Source organism: Nelumbo nucifera, chromosome 7, assembly GCF_055504915.1.
Source record: "Nelumbo nucifera cultivar China Antique chromosome 7, China Antique-T2T, whole genome shotgun sequence".
Classification (NCBI taxonomy): domain Eukaryota; kingdom Viridiplantae; phylum Streptophyta; class Magnoliopsida; order Proteales; family Nelumbonaceae; genus Nelumbo; species Nelumbo nucifera.
This window is the reverse complement of record NC_142655.1, coordinates 6,010,343-6,030,438: the sequence shown is the minus strand read 5'-3', so window position 1 is coordinate 6,030,438 and position 20,096 is coordinate 6,010,343. Positions and strand designations below refer to the sequence as shown.

The 20,096-nt window shown below is 36.9% G+C and overlaps 1 long non-coding RNA gene across 1 annotated transcript; it reads left to right on the top strand.

Annotated features, from left to right (window-relative positions):
• Window positions 1-6,390: 6,390 nt before the first annotated feature.
• Window positions 6,391-19,129, top strand: LOC104597395 (uncharacterized). The gene is made up of 3 exons (XR_016078324.1): window positions 6,391-6,664; window positions 14,834-18,469; window positions 18,554-19,129. It is a non-coding gene; the product is annotated as an uncharacterized LOC104597395 (long non-coding RNA).
• The last annotated feature ends 967 nt before the right edge of the window (window positions 19,130-20,096 follow it).

The following is a 20,096-nucleotide window of genomic DNA, read 5'->3' as shown; positions in this document are numbered from 1 at the left end:
TTAGCTTCAGCACTACTCATTGCCACAACAGTCTACTTCTTACTCTTCCATGTCACCAGATTTCCTCCAAGAAACGTGCAATAACCTATAGTAGATCTCTTGTCAGACACCGAGCCTACCCAATCTGTATTTGTATACCCAACTATCTCAAGTCTTCCTCCTAATTTGTACAATAACCCACGACTTGGATCTCCCTTCAGGTACCGTACAATTCTAAGAACTGCACCCCAATGAGGTATTCGAGGATTTTGCATAAATTGGCTCACCACACTAACAACAAAGGAGATGTCTGGTCTTGTAATGGTTAAGTAGTTCAACTTCCCCACTAATTGTCTATATCTTCCAAGATCATCAAATATTTCACCTGCATCACTGCTCAACTTAGCATTTGGTTCCATGGGTGTTTCAGTTGGTTCCGCACCTAACAACCCCGTTTCATCCAATAGATCAAGAACATATTTTGTTTGGCACAAGTTTACACATTGTTTCGACCTAGATACTTCTATATCCAAGAAATACTTCAACTTTCCAAGATCTTTTGTTTGAAAATGATATTGCAAAAAGGCGTTTAGTTTGTCAATCCCTAATCTGTAATTGCTAATTATGACTATATCATCCACATAAACCACTAATAAAATCTTTGCGGCTTCAGAATTATAGTTGAACACTGAGTGGTCGACCTGACATTCTTTCATTCCAAAATTTTTCATCACTTCACTAAACTTCCCAAACCAAGTACGAGGAGATTGTTTCAGCCCATAAAATGCCTTTTTTAGTCTACACACCTTACCATCTTCCCCTTGAGCAGCAAACCTTGGTGGTTGCTCCATATATACCTCCTCCACAAGGTCACCATAGAGGAAGGCATTTTTAACGTCAAGCTGAAACAAAGGCCAATCATACATAGCTGCCAAGGAAATTAAGACATGAGCTGAATCAATCTTAGCCACAGAGGAGAACATTTCCATATAGTCCATCTCATATAACTGAGAATAACCTTTAGCAATTAGTTGGGCCTTCAACTGCTCTACACTACCATTTGTTAAATATTTAGTAGTATACACCCATTTACAACCTACAACATGCTTACTTGGAGGAAGAGTCATGAGCTCCCATGTGTGATTGTATTGAAGAGTAGAGAGTTCCTCCTCCATTGCTTGACGCCATCTGGGTGAAGTAAGGGCCTCCTAGACATCCTAAGGTATAGATATAGAGAAACAAATTGATGATGTGAAACGAAAAGATGAGAGGCAAAAACATAATTGGAAATGGAATGTAGGGTACAACTACATTTACCTTTCTGTAAATTAATGGGAAGATCAAGTTTAGAAGATTCTGGGATAGGAGCAACTATAGGATCCACAAACAAGGTGTCGGTGTCTGCCGATGAGTGTACACGTGTCGGATCGGTGGTCGTTCAGTAGGAATTTGCACTAGAGGAGGTGAAGGTTCAAACATAATAGGAACAACTGGAATGGGATCACCAACTAGAAGAGGAAGAGGGATCAATGGTGGAGAGGACGATACATCAGGCCCTGAGAAGAATGGTATGGACTAAAAAAAGGTGACATTAGGGTAGACAAATGACTTCCAAGTGATAGGATTGTAACACTTATACTCTTTCTAGGTCTGAGAATAGCCAAGAAAGATACACTTAATAGAGCATGCATCCAGCTTGTCTAAATTAGGGCTCAGATTGTGAACAAAGCACATACACCCAAAGACCCAGGGAGTTAATGAAAAGGGAGACAAATTGGGGAACAAAATAGAAAAGGGAGACTAACCGTGAAAGATGAAGGAGGGCATCTGATTAATAAGGAAATAAGCAATAAGCATAACACCACTCCAAAAACATTTAGGAATGTCTATATGATGAAGAATAGATTGAGCAGTCTCAAGAAGATGACGGTTTTTTTGTTCAACCACTCCATTTTGTTGAGGGGTGGATGCACACGAAGTCTGATGAATGATGCCATGTTGTTCCAAATAATGTTGAAAGGAAGTAAGAAAGTATTCGTGACCATTATCTAAACGAAGAACTTTTATTGGAATGCCAAATTGTGTACGTATTTCAGCATGGGATTTTTGAAAAATAGAAAACAATTCACTCATTTTTTTCATTTAATAAATCAATGTCATCCTTGAACAATCATCAATAAAAATGACAGAATACTTGTAACCATTATAGGTATCAATTTTAATAAGACCCCAAACATCTAAATGGATTAAAGCAAAATGACTGAACATACAACTATCAACCCTAGGACTGAAGGAAACTCGATGGTGTTTCCCATACTGACATGATTCACACTATAAAGAAGACAAATGACTCAAAGAATGAACTACTAGCTTGAGTGCCTTGAGAGATGAATGTCCCAACCGGCAATGCCATTGGAGAGGAGTTAAGGAAGTTTGAAGTGCAACTGAAGATCTACCACCATAAAGATAATACAATCCACTAGCCTCATTCCCTCCACCAATGTTCTTCCCCATCTTTAGATCTTGAAAAACACAAGATGAATGATAAAATGTGATAGAGCAATTAAGGGCCTTAGTTAATTTACTAAATGACATGAGGTTGAATGGAAATTTAGGCACATATATAACATATGACAAAGAAAGAGATGCAATGTCAACATTACCAACACCTAGGGGTGGATTCGAGCTGAGCCAAGTTGAATACTTGGCTATTCAAGCTCGACTTGCTGAAATAGTCTTAGGCTCGAGCTTGAGCTCGACTCGGTTTAAAGGTCGCAAGTTCAAGCTTGGCTCAACTCGAGCTCGACTACAAGCCAAGTTTTTTTCTAAAAATTAAAAATTATACATATAAAAATATTTTTATTTTATATATAACAAAATAAGAATTATAAAAATTATTTATTATTATATATAAAAAATAAAAAATATACATATGAAATTTGTTTTTGTTTTACATGCAAAAAAATAAGAATTATAAAAATTATTTACTATTATACATAAAAAATAAAATTATTATTATTATATATATATTAAAAATTATTTATTTATATATATATCAATATATTTATATGCATATGCATATGTATATGTATGTATGCATGTATGTATGTATATAATAAAAAATTATTTATTTATTATACTAGGCTCACAAGCCTCATGAGCCGAGCTTCATTGAGCTTGAGCTTAGCTCGGTTAGAAAACAAGCCTATGTATCAAGCTTGAGCTCAGCTTGAAGCTCGGTTTAAACCGAGTCGAGTTGAGCTTTTCCCAAGCTGAGCTCGAATAGCTCGTGAGAAGCTCGGCTCGTGGACACCCTACCAACACCACAAATGGGGGAAGAAGAACCCTTGGCTATGGTAACAGTGTGTGATGTAGAAGTTTTAGAGAGGGAAGAAAACACACTTGGAGTCCCGATCATGTGATCAGAGGATCTAGAATCAATAACCTAGGGAGAAGGCTTGGATGCCAGACAGGCCATACCTGAGTGTGCAAGAGTAGCAGTGGTATGTTGTGAAGTGGCTTGAAGGAATCTCTCATACTCATCATCTCCTTCCCGAAAGCAGAAGTAGACATGGAAGGTGTTTGATATGTCTGTTGGTTATCACTCACATCACCCCCACTAGCAACCACATGATTAGCCCATGTAGAGGGTGGGTCATGTAGATCATAATAGAAATTAATCGTATGTCCATTTTTACCACAATGTGTACACTTTCTAGTAGTGTTCCCTCTTCCTCTACCATGACCTCCCCTTGAGTTACGACCTCCACCACTTCCACCACGATGACCAAACATGGGACCACCACTGCCTCCTCGAAATGCATGTCCTCCCCCTCTATTACCACGTCCACCTCCTCTCGTTGCAACAAACACTGATCTATCAGATGCTGTAGTATCCTTTGTGGGTCCCAATGAGATCCTACGAAGCCAAGCAAATACTTCCTCAAGTGTAGGAAGAGCAGAACCTCCTAATATTTGTGCTCTAACTGATTCATACTCTGATTTCAGCCCCACTAAGAATCTGGTTACATCCAGTTGCTCTCTTTGTTGTTGTTGAATTTTAACATATGGAGTTAGGGGACGATAGACATTGAGTTCATATCTGAGGTTTCTCATACTGACATAATATTCTTATAGGGTTTGATTTCCTTGCTACAAATTGAAATACTCCTAATAGAGCTGATATACTCTTGTAGTATTATCTTGTCCAAAATAAAGTTTCTTGGCATGTTCCCATATTTCCTTGGCTACATCTAAGAACATAAAGTTGACACATCTTGGGTTCCATAGTGTTCCACAATCATGTCATGATTTGGGCATCTTCTTGTTTATAGTCATCAAACCCTAGAGATTCAGCTGATGGTTTATCCTCCTTCACATGTTTCACCTTCTTCTTCGCCTTGAGAAAAACTTCCACTAACTTGGCCCATGGCACATAATTTTCACCATTAGGTTTAATTGATGTCATCTGCAAACCTAGATAGTTTGAGGGGATAATCACACCAGATTTCTGATCACTACCACCATCTCTAGTTGCTGCCATTGCGTTTCCCAATACAATTTCTAATTCTGAATTATCAACCACTAAAAATATACTACTGCCAAGTCAACACTACAACAGTCTCCACATCACTTACAACAATATCTCAACCAACCACAATCAAAGAGCTTGATGTAAACCACCATTCATACTCATTTGGCCACTCTTTCAGCCCCATTTTTTTTCACACCACTACTAATAACCAACCACCATGACTATTACTCAACAACCACCAAGAACCCTCTTGAAACTGCTCAGTAGAGGGTCTGGAACACCACAAACACCACCACACGACCACTAGGGCTGTCACTCATGGTGACAATAGTATTAGAACTACTAACCTAGGGCTGTCGCACCTTCCTAACACCTGTAATGAAGATTGCGACAGTCCTGGATTACCAAAAAAACTTGCCGCAACCTTTTACTTGTGCACCATAGATCGCAACCCAGAAAAAAAAGAAAAGAAGAAGAGGAGATCGTAGGTACAACTGTACAGGTACTTGAAACCACAACCTTCTTCTCCTGTATTCATTGCTTTGATACCATGCTTTAATGGTTCAGAAAAGTCCTGTTTAGAGAGAGAGAGAGAGAGAGAGAGAAGAAGAAGAAGAAGAAGAAGAAGAAGAGGAAGCTGCCAAACTAGAGAGATTAACCCTACTAGGGACAAGTGAACTAAAAAAGCTAAAATAGAATTGCCACATTATCACATAACTTAAAACATAATGAAAAGACTAATCTACCCTTACTCAACCAAAACATAATCTACCGACAATTATGAAAATTATTAATAATTACAAAATATAAATTATCAATATTAAAATTTCCCAATAATTTTCCAATTTAATAATTTTCAAAAAATATTAACATTTTTGAATAATTATGGAAATTATAAATATATTTAAAAATCCTCGATAATTTTCCAATTTAATATTTAGCATATGTCAAAAACTAATGTAAATGAATATATCAATAAACAATTTTTATTAATTTTCAAAATAGAAAATTTTTTAAAATTACCAAAAAATAATTATTGAAATTTTAAAAATAAATAATTATCTGAAAATTACAAAAACATTAGGTAATAATTATTGATATAAATAAATTATTTTTCAAAAAAATTTGTATTTGTGAATAATTAATTAATAAAAATATTAAAATAAATTGATATTTTAATTATTGTAATTATCCTATACATTTAATGTTTGTGAAGTTTTTGCCTTTGTTACGACAATGAAATGGGAGGTAGGGTGACACGACCAAAGGCCAAGAGCCCGATGATGTGGCAAAATGAGGGGACTAGGCAAGGTGAAGGCAAACTCATATTGAATCCATCTTATTGTATTTTGCTTTTCATTATTTTAAATTTGACTTTAAATTGATTTTAAATTAATAATTTTTACTTTTATTAAACTTTTAATTGATTTAGTGAATTTTTATTGATGCGTAATTTAAGTTATGATATTATGCTAAGTTTATTACTGTTTAAAATTTTTAATAATGTTAGAATTTTTATTATAAATTAGTATAATATTATTTTTAAAATTAAAAAGTAATTTATTTTGAATATTCTATTATGTAAATCATTTTTAAATTGAAATTAAATTTTATTACTTTATAATTCTAAAATTATTATAATTAATTATTAAAATTTTATAATGACAATATGAGATTATTATTCATAATCATAATAATTTTTTTATTATTAGGTTTATTATTTGTCTTATATTATTATTTACTATTTTCTTATTTGTATTTTAAATATTTTTTATTCATCTTATTAGTATTTTAGATAGAGATAAGGTGTAAGAAAGAGAGATTAGAATTAGGTGGTTTAATGTGAGATAGATTAGAAGATGATTCAGGGGAAAGTTTTAGTTTTTTTAGTTTTTCAATATCTTGAAATTTCGGTTTATTCGGTTCGGTTTTAACCGAATAAACCGTTTAGTCATCATAGGGTTCTCTTGTTTTAATTTCGAAAGTCCGAATGCAACTGTGAAGTGTGAAGTGAGAAAGGAGTAACAATGGAACCAGAAGGCAACAACGCCAGCAGCTATTCCATTAACTGGATGGCGGAGCATGGATCTTTTGAGAATTCTATCTCGTTCAAGTCTCCGCCTTCTCCAACCGCTGAAGACGCCGATGCAGGTTTGCGATATTTGTCGAAGCCGTACTCACCGGACTCTGGACCTTGTGAAATCAATAGTGGTTTTAGTTTCTCAGTAAAATAACGGTTCAGTTGTGTCGAATAGAGGTTATTATTATTTTTATTATTATATTTGTAAAAATCTTAGGACATGCCATGCGAAAAATCATACTCGAGAATAATGTTCAACATTGCATCTTCAGAAAACCCAGGTTTAGTTAGCATTGGCGGGAGGCCATTGGATGTTGATTAGTGCTTGGGCTTTTTTTTTTTTTGAGAACAGATAACGAGAAGTTATATATTAAATCAAAAGGAGGGGAGGGGTGTGTTTGATACATTATATCTGTGATTTTTGTTTGATACATTCTATCTGTGATTCTTTTTGCAAGCTGTTGTAGCTAATGATTGAAATACCGTGACGCTTGGTCGATATTAGCTGGTTGTATAATGCTTACTTAGTTTAAGTATTTCTGAATTTGCGGATTTTTATTGAACTGGATTGTAGCCAGATATGTTTCATCGATATAGTCTACATAATCCAACTCACGAGGCATGTACTGTGCATAGGAGTGTGCAAGGAATGGATTGGACTGTTTACAAGGCCTCTGCTTGAGGAGGTCCCTTGAGCCTTTGGTGTATGGTTAATCTTGATCAGCTGTTTGACGAGTCTAGAGAGGGGTTAAATGTGAGCCCAGAGCTCCCATATATGCTTTAAATTCAAGTTTGTAAGCTAGCAGAAGAAAAATATATGGATTGTATTTTAAGCTTAGGACCAATAGCCAAGAGATACTCCAAGTCGACCATTGCCAATATTTTGGTTTGATTATCCATTAAAAGGGAGTGATTCAGCAAAATGCTGGTCATGGTGTTAGAACAGGTAGAAGTGGTACTTCAACTTCTGTTGAACTCTGCTACCAATGGATCCAAAGTTGTGCTACAATAACTTTGTAGTATCCAAAGGATGGAAATGCTCTTCATTTGACGGTCCATGGCATGTCTTGCCATTCTATAAGGGAAATGAGGCCATTGCTTCCTTGATGTACAGCTTATTCATGTTGATCTCAAAATCTGCAAATTCGTTTGCATAGCACCACAAGAGAAGGGATGGGGAGTATGCCTTTATCGTATTATAATATTTCTCTTCCCCAAATCAATTGCTAAGGTGGTATTAGGAGAGTGTTCAAAAAAAGTGAGAACATTGGGTTGCACTATTCTCAAAGTGAAAACCTATGTTTTGAACCATGCAACCCACTTGTGTTCTGTAACTTGTGGTGTAGTTGTGTTTTGAACCATGAAACCCTAAATAGTGTGTCTTGTAGATGGTTTCATGGTTGAAAAGTATCATGTGAATAATGACTATCTCACAACATACTTGATGACATTATGCTTACATCTACCAAAAAAGAAACTTTCAGGGTTTTCAACCTTTTGGCTCATGAATATGAGATTTTAGAGTATTCAAAAGGCAGGGGAATTGCAAAGACTTGTAAACCCTAGGTCCAAAGCAAGCCTAGAATCAAAAAGAGAGATATGAAATGGTTAAGTACTATTAGAAAAGAGGGAATACAGACTAGGGAAACTATGCATAAGAGGCAAGTTTCCCCACCAGAGGTCTTTCCAAAATAAGGTCCTATCCCCAGAAGAAGCACCTTATAAAAGAAAGAAATTAAAGAAGGATGGCAACAAACTCCTTATGACAGCATGCCATTGCCGAACTATTGGATGAACTGGCATCCTGGTTTCTATTTGTTAGGCATCCACCTGTGAAGACTTCTTTATGACAGCATTCCATTGCCAAACGCCAAAGGGATCACCATAATCATTTCCTTTAGAGATATGCATTCTTGAGCAGCAGTCTTCCAATCCCGAGCCACCTTCCTCCTTGCTCATACAAACTACAGTCTAACTGATCAAATGGTCTTTTTTGGTTTCCCAATTTCTGTAAAACGGAACCCTAATGAGATTTAGAAATCACTCATTCTCAGTTGTCAATAAGGAGATTCGGAGAGTCTCATGCTCAGTTGCTATCCCTCTCAAGTCTCAACTGGCAGGCTCTCAACCTTCTTGATTCTCAAGATCTCAACCTCCTCACAAGCTCACCTTTTGTTGTTCTCACATCCCCTTCAGCAAGCTCTTTTATTCTGAGTTTCCTAAGGTAAGTTTTTCTTCATCTCTTTTTCTCATCTTTCTAAAACCTATGCTTAATTTCGAATGGTAATCAGAAACTTCATTGTTTTCTATTTCTTAGACTGTTTAAAGATCTATTTATTGGTTTTATATGTACTTTTCAAGTTTGGCTTACCACCATGAAATTATGCCATGTGGGCAGAGGGAATTATCAACAGTTTGAAGGATCAATTCTTTCTAAGTCTAGATTTGAAGGATGGATAGAATCCATTTAGCAATTAGCAAAGGCAAATGATAAGGTGGTACAGTGTACTAGTTGCTGCAGCTACCGGTACTGGAATTAAGACTTGCTGCATGGCCATTTCCATTTACATACAGTTTCTATGATGGCATGGAAAAGTGGAGGTACATTAGTGAAGTCTTAGCCATCTTAGTTTAGTACAAATCATGCTCAAGGAAGTTACACTTTGTAGTAAGAGAATGCAGGAACTTAAAGCATAAATGATGAGTAAATTTCTAGTTTGACCGGGGTAAACAGAAAACAATTGTTTTATCAGAAAAAAAGCATAAACAATTGTTTTGGTGACTGCTCCTAGGAGTTGGGTTGAAAAAAAGAATTATAGGTTTGTTTAGGTAGCTATTGCTAGCTTATAATTAGGGGTGTTTGGCATGGTTCATTTTGGAATATTATTATATCATTTTTGTAATAGATAAAAAATATAAAAAACTAACTTGGCCATCCTGAAAATTGAAGTTTGTAATGAGACTAAGATAACCTTTTTCTCTTTCTGGTTCTCTTAATATCAGCAACCAGTTAAAGAGATTCAGATGACTTGATTGGTTTGCAATAAACGGACAAGTAGCAATGGAGGACATTAAAGCAAAAATTAAAGACTATAGGCTTCCCTACCAATGGAATTGAAAGATCAATCAATTTATCAATTTTCTTTACCGTTTTATTTAATGTAACAAAATCAGTTAGCTATAATTTCTAAAGCGTTCCAATTTCTGGTTTAACTGATCTACTAAGTAGGACCTACATCTCTTGGTGTGGGTCCTAATGTTGACATTACACAAAGAAGCAAGGTATGGGTGCCCCATACCTATGTCTGCAGACCTAGATTTAACCTTAGGATAAGTCATTTCTCAGTCAATGTTAATGGGTCAGTGGTTGATTTTTTTGAGGGGATTCAAAGTCTAAGACAAGGGGATCCTCTTTCACCTTTTCTGTTTATTTTGGTGGCTGAGGTTTTTAGTAGACTGATCTCAAGAGCCAATCGTTTGCAGTTGTTCAGTGGTTGGACAGTGGGAAGAGATAGAGTTTTGGTGACTCACCTTCAGTTTGCAGATGGCATTCTGATCTTTTGTGATGGGGAGAATAGAGAAGGGATTGTAAACCCGAAGTTGGTAGTTAGCCTTTTTGAGAGAGTCTCCAACCTGATTATTAATTGGGATGAGTTTGGTGGCAGGTATCAATCTTGAAGAAGGGGTGCTGATTTCCTTGGCTAAGACTTTGGGGTGCGAGAGGGGGGAGTGGCCTTTAAAGTACTTAGGACTACCCCTAGGTGATAACCCTAGATTGGTTAGTTTTTGGAATCCGGTGGTTGAGGGGTTTGAGAAGAGATTAGTTGGGTGGAAAAGGAATTATATTTCTCTAGGTGGGAGGATTACTTTGATTAAATCCACTTTAGCTAACCTCCCAATCTATTTCATGTTAGTCTTCAGAATGCCCCAAGTAGTTGTAAAAAAGATAGAGAAGTTGATGAGGGACTTTTTGTGGGAACCGGGGGAAAGGAAAAAAGATGACTTAGTCCGATGGGAAAAGGTGACTAAAAGAAAGGAAGGAGGGTTTGGGAATTGGTAATGTCAGTTTGAAAAACTTGGCTCTCTTGAGTAAGAGGTTGTGGTGATTTCCGGGGGAAAATGAAAGGCTATGGCATAAGGTGGTGGCTAGTCTTCATGGGCTTTCAAGCAATGGATGGGATGCTGGTTGTCTGCATAGAGCTACTCTTGCTGCACGTTGGAAATCTATTCATGGTTTCCTTCCTCTCTTAATCATGTGAGGTGTGATTTGGCTTCTGGTTTGAAGATAAGATTTTAGGAAGATGTCTAGATTGGGGAGTCCCCTTTGAAAGATGCTTATCCCTCCCTATTTGTTCTCTCTAATCTCAATGGAAAGCCAACGTTTGATTTTCTTCTCTCACACGGTCCCACCCCTAGCATTATGAGCTGAATTGGAATTTGGGTCTCAATAGGAATCTTAGGGAGTCGAAAATTTTCTCTTTGTCTAGTTTGTCTAGGAATATTAGGGGTCTCAATAGGAATCACGTGTAGGCCCTTAATAATGCTGGGGGTGTTCTCTTGTAAATCCTTTTTCAAGGTCCTTATTGCCATTAATTCTCCTCCCTCCTTCCCTGTAAAAGAAGTTTGGTGCTTCCCTATTCCCTCTAAGGTCAGTTCTTTGTTGGGAAGTCCTCCATGGTAGCATTAACACTTATGATTTGTTGCAGAAGAAAAGACCGAACTGGGCCTTATCTCCCAACTGGTGTTTTTTTATGTAAGCTGCACGGTGAGACTGCTTTCCATCTCTTAAACTCCTGTCCCTTTGTTTTCTGTATCTGGGAATGGTTCGTTTATCTTTTTGGTTTCAGGTGGAATCCTCTGGCAAGCTTGGAAAGGTTGTTTAGCCCTTCTGTGTTGAGTTGTTCATCCACAGAAGCAGGATTCCGTGGAGCTGCACTTGGGAAGCGGTGATTTGGATAGTTTGGGAAGAAAGAAACTCAATAATTTTTAAGGAGAAGGAGAGAAACAAGGAGATGTTGATAGAAGTCATAACACTAAGAATAGATTTTTGGGTGAAGACACTGAAGTTGTTTGCTGACTTTAAGGTGGGAGATTTCTTCAAGAGTTAGGGGGGCTATTGTTAGATCTTCCTCTAGGAAACAAAAACCCCTTGAGGTGTGGTCTCCCCCAACGGGCGGGTGGTTAAAATTGAGCTTTGATGGGAGTAGTCTGGGCAATCTAGGCCCATTAGGAATTGGAGGGGTGATAAGAGATGAGGGTGGCATTATGTAAGCTTTGTTTTCAAGCCCAATTGAGCAAGGTGACTCTTTAAGTGCAGAATTCTTTGCTGCAGTGTTTGGGGTTAAGATGGCTACAGATATGGGAATTGGAAGATTGGTTCTTGAAGGTGATCTGAAGTTGGTAGTGGGGTGGCTAAAGAAAGGTGAGGGGGTGATCTAGAAGCTTAGGAATGAATTCAGGCGCTTCAAATGGCTTTCAAGAGATATGACAATTCAAATCAAGTGGGTTAGGAGATCTGCTAATAATTTAGCATATAGGCTGTAATTCAACTGGGTTGGTCTGTCTTGTTTCGGGTTGGAGAGTGTTTTCACAACTTCTGGTTGTAATCTTTCTTTCTTATATTAATGAATGAATGAATTTATGTGTTGTTGATAAAATATTAATCTTGGATGTAGAACACATGAGCTGAACATTGAATCTTAGGTTTCCATGACTTGTTATCTGTTCAGTATTTCAGGCATCAGAACCCATGATTAGATGGCCCCACATAGAAGATAAGCTAGGATAAATATATGCATTGGAGATTACAACCTGCTGATTTTGAAAAGCTTCTCTTATGGTTAAAACAGCTGCTCTTTTTTTGTAGTCTTCACCTTTTCATAATATTATTAAGGTGGAATTTTGATGGCTGCATTTTTGGTAATTTGGTTGAATCAGAAATAGGAGGTGCTTTAGAAAGTATATAGGGCACATTTAAGCATTGTTTTCTGGCCCTTGGGGTTTGGGGACTCTACGGGGAAGAACATAGGGGAGTTCAACAAGGATTGAAGATGACTAAACCTAAATTTCAGAAATTTGATGTTGTAAGGTGATCCCGCATTTCTATAGGATGGCTTTTAAATGATAGCATGGGGTCATAGCATTATAGGGATGAAGCTCAGGACATTTAAAAAGATGGCAAGGTAAACCAATCATGTGGCTGATCAACTAGCGAGGGAGGGTGTAGCTAGCCCAAATTGAGGGGTACTATGGCAAATTTCTGCATGCCTAGAATTATTTTACTGATAAACTAATAAGATTTTGACCATTACTGATAAAAGAAATGTAAAATCAGCAGCTCAGTAGATGATGCCCGACCAAGATGGTCAAAGATCATGTAAGCTGACATTCTGACATGTTATAGAGAAAAGCTCGATGGGTTTGAGACCCCATAACTTGACACTTGGTCCACATTGTAAGAATTAGGGATGTCAATGGGTTGGGTTAAATGGTAAACCCAGCTTGATCTGACCTTGTCTAGAATGGTGCAGATACTGAGGCAAGGAAAGAATACATGGAGAAACAAAATCAAAATTTCAAATTTCAAATTTTTGGGTGTAGACTGATAGGATATTACCATGGTCAGAGTTTTCTTTTTCTAATTTATTTTCTAGTTACAGGCAAGGATCAAAATATCGATATGCCTGATACTCAAAGTTGGGTATTGGCGCATATCAATATGACCAATACTCTATATTTGTTTTTAGTTTTTTTTTTTAATTTTATAATGGTTTAGAGGTATGCCTTCTATCATCCCAAGGTTTTAAAAGGTTTAAAATATGTTTGTATTGGTGTACCCATACGTATTTGGGTGTATCATATGATCATATCAATATTTTGATCAATGGTTGTAGGTGTCTTAAGAATACGGTGCAAACTTTGTAGTAATTTACAAGGGGTGTGAAGGAATCAAATGTTTTGGGCACAATTGTAATCTGTATTTTGTTTTCTTCGGTGAGGAGAGTTAAGAAAGGTTACCTCTCCTCTGACCTCCCTCGTGTAAACCACTTATTATTTATTAATGAAATTTTGTTATTGATAAAAAAACTGTAGTAATTTACTGTTATTTTGAATTTACTATTTATGATAATCTTTGGATGTACTATTTATAGTAAACTCACAAATTACTATTTTTAGTAACTTCTGGAATTTTTATATTAAATTAATTTTAGTAGGGTTAGGAAATGTTATTAGAGCTTTTAAGGAGTTAGGATCCTTATTTAAGTGTCTCCATGTGGAGGGACATCTGAGTTCATAAATTGAGTCATTGTAATTGCAATTTAGAAAGAGTTGATTTGATAAGTAAAGTTTGGATCTAGTGAATTCTGGTTGTTGCCAGGAATTTTTCTGTTTCCCACTCTCTTATTTCTTCTTCATGGTGATTAGTGATCTATATCTTTGCTGTTTACCATAACAGAAAGAGTTCTTATCCTTCTTTTTAATTTCTTATTCATTCTTTGGTGGACAGCAAGCTGTGCACTTGCTTTTCCATCCAGTTTCTTCATCACTTAGATCCCTTCCTTCACCCCATAAAGCACACCACCAGGTCTTCAATTAGTAGGATCCCTACCTCAACCTACATCATAGAAATTCTCTGCTGGCCCAAAGGCATTTCCAAGACCTTGAAACCCAAAGAGCCAATACTCGATGTATGCCTTTCTAAACCCGCAATACTGGTGCAAACTAAGGAGTCCACTTCTTGGTGCCAAGTCAGTGGATAATGCTCTTCAGCAATGGAATTTCTTGTTTCTTTGACCACTGAAAAATGAATAATTTTATGATTTGTTTCTTTGCCACCACTTTTGGAGTTCAAACTAGCAAGATTTGTTTCATGCTTTATGCACTAGAAAGCAGTCAAGTAGTTTCATATTTTCATGATATGTTTCTTTGCCACCACTTTTGAAGTTCAAACTAGCAAGATTTGATTCATGCTTTATGCACTAGAAAGCTGTTAAGTAGTTTCATATTTTCATGATATGTTTCTTTGCCACCACATTGTAGTCTGAACTAATAAACCAATCTTACTACAGTCATCTCTCATGACATGTTTGATTAGTTTTGTTTTGTTTTATAGGATGCTCATTTATTATGAGCATTTTTTGTTCTTGTAACCATTAGCCATGGATTTGGTTTCTTTCTGATGCTTTATCTTAATTATTCCTTACCACTTACTACTCTTTCCCATGTTGTACTACTTGCAGGAGATACGAATAACATTGCTTTTGAGGTAGATCCTAAACGTAAGAAGCCATATGAATCTGAATCTGACTCTGATGTTTTTGATCAAGAAGCTTGTCAAAAAGCGCTTGCTAGAATGATAATTATTAATGGACTACCATTTAGTTTTGTGGAGCGTGAGGGTTTTAAAGGTTTTGTTAGATCCATTCAACCTAGATTTCAACTTGTGTCACGTGCCACTATAGCTATGGATTGCATGAAATTATATATAAGTGAGAGAAAAAAATTGAAAGAAGATATAAAGAGCTCATCAAGAATATGTTTGAGCAGTAACCTTTGGACTTCTGCTCAAAACCTTGAATTTGTGTGTCTTACTGCTCATTATATTGATAATGTTGGAATTTACAAAGAAAAGTTATTAATTTTCGTCCAGTTCCAACTCCAGATAGTGGAGAGGCCATTGCACGCATAATTGAGTTATGCTTGTTATCTTGGGGTTTAGAAAATTTTGGCACTATAACTATGGATAATTCATCTTCAAGTGAGGTTGCCGCTCAAACTTTAAAAAGAAAATCGACTGAAAAGAGCAGTCTTTTATTGGATGGTGATCTCTTTCATGTACATTGTGCTACTCATATTTTGAATCTCATTGTGAAGAAAGGGTTGGATGAAATTCAAGGTTCAATATGTCGTGTCCGTGAAAGTGTGAAGTATGTTAGAAGTTCACCATATGTTTACAACAATTCAAAAAATGTATTGAAGAGAGAATAATGAGTTAGAAATCAGTTTGTTTAGATGTCCCTACCCAATGGAACTCCACCTACTTTATGCTTGAATGTTCTTTGCAGTACCAAAAAGCATTTGAACGCTTGTAAGAACAAGATGTGGATTTCTTAATATTGGGACCCCCTATGGAGGAGGACTGGGATAAGATTAAGAGCTTATGTAGATTTTTAGGGATCTTTTTGAAAGAATGGTAGGTTCCATCGTATGGATGCCAAAAAGGTTGTGGAATGGGTGGGCGAATTTCAAAAAAAATTCCTACCTTCTTCCAACTGGGAATCATATTCCCTAAATTTCGAATGCAATATTCAAGGATCCTACTTGAACCATAATCGAACCAGATCTGAACCAAAAGACAAGGGAGGAATTATACCTGATCCAGAGAAGCAGTATCTCCCAAAGTTGGTGTTCACGCCCAAAGAGGACACCAAGATCTGCTCCTACTGAAGATGACACAGCAATATGTGGAACGGAACCAGCAGAGTGCGTCCTACACACTGAATCCTTCGCAAGAATCCTTTGGAAACTCTGAGCACCAAATCTTTTCAGTTCTTTCTGCTAAACTGATATCAAGAACTGATTTCTTGATTTCTTCCCTTCAAAGATCCAATCTTTTTAGAAAATGGCGGCGGTTGGAAGAGAATTCCTGAGATGAAGATGGTGAAAATTGCTTCTCTTCTCTCTGGAGAATGTATGAGATCCTATCTCAATTCGCAGCAAACTTCGAATTCTGTTGTATCTCTCTTAGGGTTTCTCCTCTTTTTTCTTCTTGATTAAGAAATCTCCTAATTAGAAGTTATCCCAATCCAAATCAACATCTGGATAGGGGATGATCTTAATCCTATCTCAGATTAGGTTAGCTAACTCCTGATCTTATCAGGAGATTACCATATTCAAATCTGATTTGAATTTGGTCTCCTAGAGTGGATTAGGTTAAAGGCCCAATCCTTTTGCTAACCTTAATCTCAGATTCGCTCCTTAAGTGGGTGATCATATCAGCCCAGTTCGAAATGGGCTTTTGGCCCATTAAATAATCAGTGCTTAATTAGTTTCCAATCTGCTGCCCAGTTGGGCTTCTTTGTATGGCGTGGGACCCAAGCATTGATCTACACACCAGCCACATGGGTTCGGCCCAACCTTTATTACAAGGCCTAGCCGAATTCACTGAGAAGCCCAGTGAACCCCTGAGCCCATCACATGGACCCTATGGGCCCAACACTTACATTAAGTGGTCCCTGGGCCAAGCCATCTTATAAAAACCTAGGGACTGTGGGCAGGTGCAAGATTAGCCCATCAGGTATTATCCTTAATGGCCTTACACTTAACCTCTCAGCAAGCACTGCCTGACCTCTCCCTCGGCTGCAAGGAACAGTGCTGCACTCTCCACTCACATGGATCCCGGGAATTAAAACCATTTGCAAACATTTTGAAACCGATATATATATATATATATATATATATATATATATATATATATATCATATATAAATTTTGCAAAACAAAATTCCAACGATTGAAATCAACTGCCGGCAGTTTGGTTTCCATCAGAGAGAGTGCATTCCCGATCATTACCTTTGTCCGACAAAGGGGCTGATCCTATCACTACGATCACCCACTCAGATGAATTCTCAAACGGCCCCAACATGCCCAGGTTTTGACCCCCGCTAAGGATCTCACTGATTGGCATATCAAAGACAGCCCAATCCGACACCTAGTGAAGTATCACAATCGAGTCTAGGGGTCAGGTGTAACTTTCCAGTTTTGCCCATCTGTTTCTAAGGTCCAGGGCAATACTGGAAATCTGGTCCGATTCAAGGATTCGAGTAATCCCATACTGCATGTGCCTTGGGTCTTACCCTGGTGGCCGAGACAGGCCATCCCAACACTTGGCAGCACACCAGTATCAGCCTTGGTTGGATAAATCTCCCCAGACTTATCCAATGGCTGTGAACATTTAAAACTAACACGAGTCTCATTAAGTATCCAGTTTTAGGGTCTTACACAGAATCATACCAAACAATCATGAATCAAACATGCACTTTATTTATTTACACTAAATATCAAAAGTACATCAAATCAGATTGAAGCTAAGGGCATACAAAACTGTCTAACACTTTTACGAGGCAACAAAGAATTTATCAAGGTCTAATTATGTAACAGCTAGTGGTTATTTTCATGAGATAATTGGAATTGAAGAGTGTTTGAAACAATATGAAAAATGTGAAGATCCTTGCTTTCGTGGGATGGCTAAACAAATGAAAGAAATGTTTGATAAATATTGGGGTAGCATTGATGAAACTAACATGTTTTTGATCATTGCAATAGTTTTGGATCCTTGTTATAAGTTGGATTATGTGAGGTTTTGTTATTCAAATATTTATGATGATATTGATAAGGTGAATCAGATCATGAAGAAGATTAAATACACCATGGATTCGACTTCTAGCTTGCCAATGAAACCTTCATCACAAGAAGTTCATATGGTAAATTGGAGAGGTGTATCGGTCAATATGAGCTTTTCAAGAGATATTGTGAGTTCTTACGAGCAAAGGAGACAATTGCAAAATCAGAGTTGGACTGCTATTTAGAGAGTGCAGTTGAAGATGAAGTCCGAAATTTTGACATTTTAAATTGGTGGAAATTGAAAAGCTCCAAATATCGTATACTCTCTCAAATGGCAAGGGATGTGTTAGCTATTCCTGTATTGGCTGTTGCTCCAGAGTCTGCTTTTAATGTGGGGGGCAGGGTACTTGGTGAATTCCATAGTTCTTTAACACCAAATATTGTTGAGGGTATGATTTGTGCACAGGATTGGTTACGATCATCACCAATTGAGGTTGAGGAAGATCTAGCAGAGCTTGAGGAGATGGAGGCTGGTACCTAAATTTTACTTATCTCTTAGCTTCTTCTTTTGTTTTATAAATTAGAAACTAATCTTATGAAGTTCTTTGTTTTGGTAGCTTTGATAGATTAAATTGGTGCTCCATCTCGTTCTGGTTCTGGTACAGCATCTTGTTTTGTTGCAGATCTAGCTCCACTGCATCATGAGTGCTTCAGGTGATTTAGAATTTACAAAAATTTATGACATTATTGATTTGTTTTCAGGACCATGAAGTTAATGGATTTTGGATTTGTGGCAGAAGTTTTGTTGGCGTTATTTTATTGTGTAGTAGTCTTTCTTATTTGGTGGTTATATCTTTCTGATTTGTTAGAGGGGAATTTTGAGTAGAAAATTATTTCTTATTTGTTGTTATATATGGAATTTTACTGAACATCTTTTAAGTGATATTAAGAATTTGAAATGGTGATAGAGCGCTCTTTTATAACAATGTATTTGATGGTGATGGACGGATTGCTATTTTCTGGTGGTTTTTAGATTAACAGCCAGCTTAACTTGTGTTTATTAAAGATAAAATCTACAAATCCAACTTTTGGTGTTCTCAACGGGTCAGATTACTAATCATGTCTGATGCCTTAGTACACCTGTTTTGAAATTTGAGCTTTAGTGGATGGCTTCTTAGAGTACAAATTGATTAGTTTTATTTATTTATTTATTTATTTTTGGATGAAAGAGTGATGGATGATTTACCTCTCAAGTCCCACCGGAGCCATTACTAACTTATAAACCTTGTACTGGACTTTAATGACAAAGAATATATGAACCAATGAGGGGATATGAACATTATACTGGATTTTGGTCTCTTCTTCGTTTTTGAGCTTTTCTGCTCTCTTTTTCTGACAGAAGAACAGGGGATCCACCCCTTCTTTTCCTTCTTTTTTTTTTTCCTATGATAAGAACATGGACTTAGCCCCTTTGTTTCTTAATCCTTTTCTGAGAATTGCTTTGTTGTTGACCTTGGCGCCTTGGCAACTATGGGATAAACGTGGTTGGTAGGTAAGAACTAACAAATCATTTAGAACAAAATTGCTTGTAATGTGCAGCTCTTCTATCATTCTTGGAAGGATAAACACAATAAGGAAGTTAAAAAAGAAAGCGAAATAATGAAACCCTAAAAGCAAAAAGTTAAAAGTTCCCTATCATGCCCAGGGTTGTAACTGACATCCAAAAATCACTTTTGTGTTCAAGATTGACGTAATCGGATGAATTGGTCAAAGTACTGATATTAAACCTATACTGTTTCACTTATTTATAGCCCGATTTGATCTGATAATTATCTGAACCAATTACATCATTATATATATAGTCCGATTTGATCTGATAACTATAGGTGCTCTTCAATCTTGGTAGTTGTTTTATGTTTTCAATAAACAAAATCATGCTTATTGATGAAAACCCCCCTTGTGTCAATGGAGGTGGTGGTGTGGCAGGCAGTCCAGCAACACCACCCGGTCCACCCCTTCTTTCTGGACGGAAACGAGTCTATCAGCCTAATACTTCCTATGGTAGTCTCAGTAGATGACCAATCCTTTGTTCAGATAGATGATCTTACTGTTAAAAATCGAAGATTAAAATATGAAATGCGAATTACCATAGGAGCATTT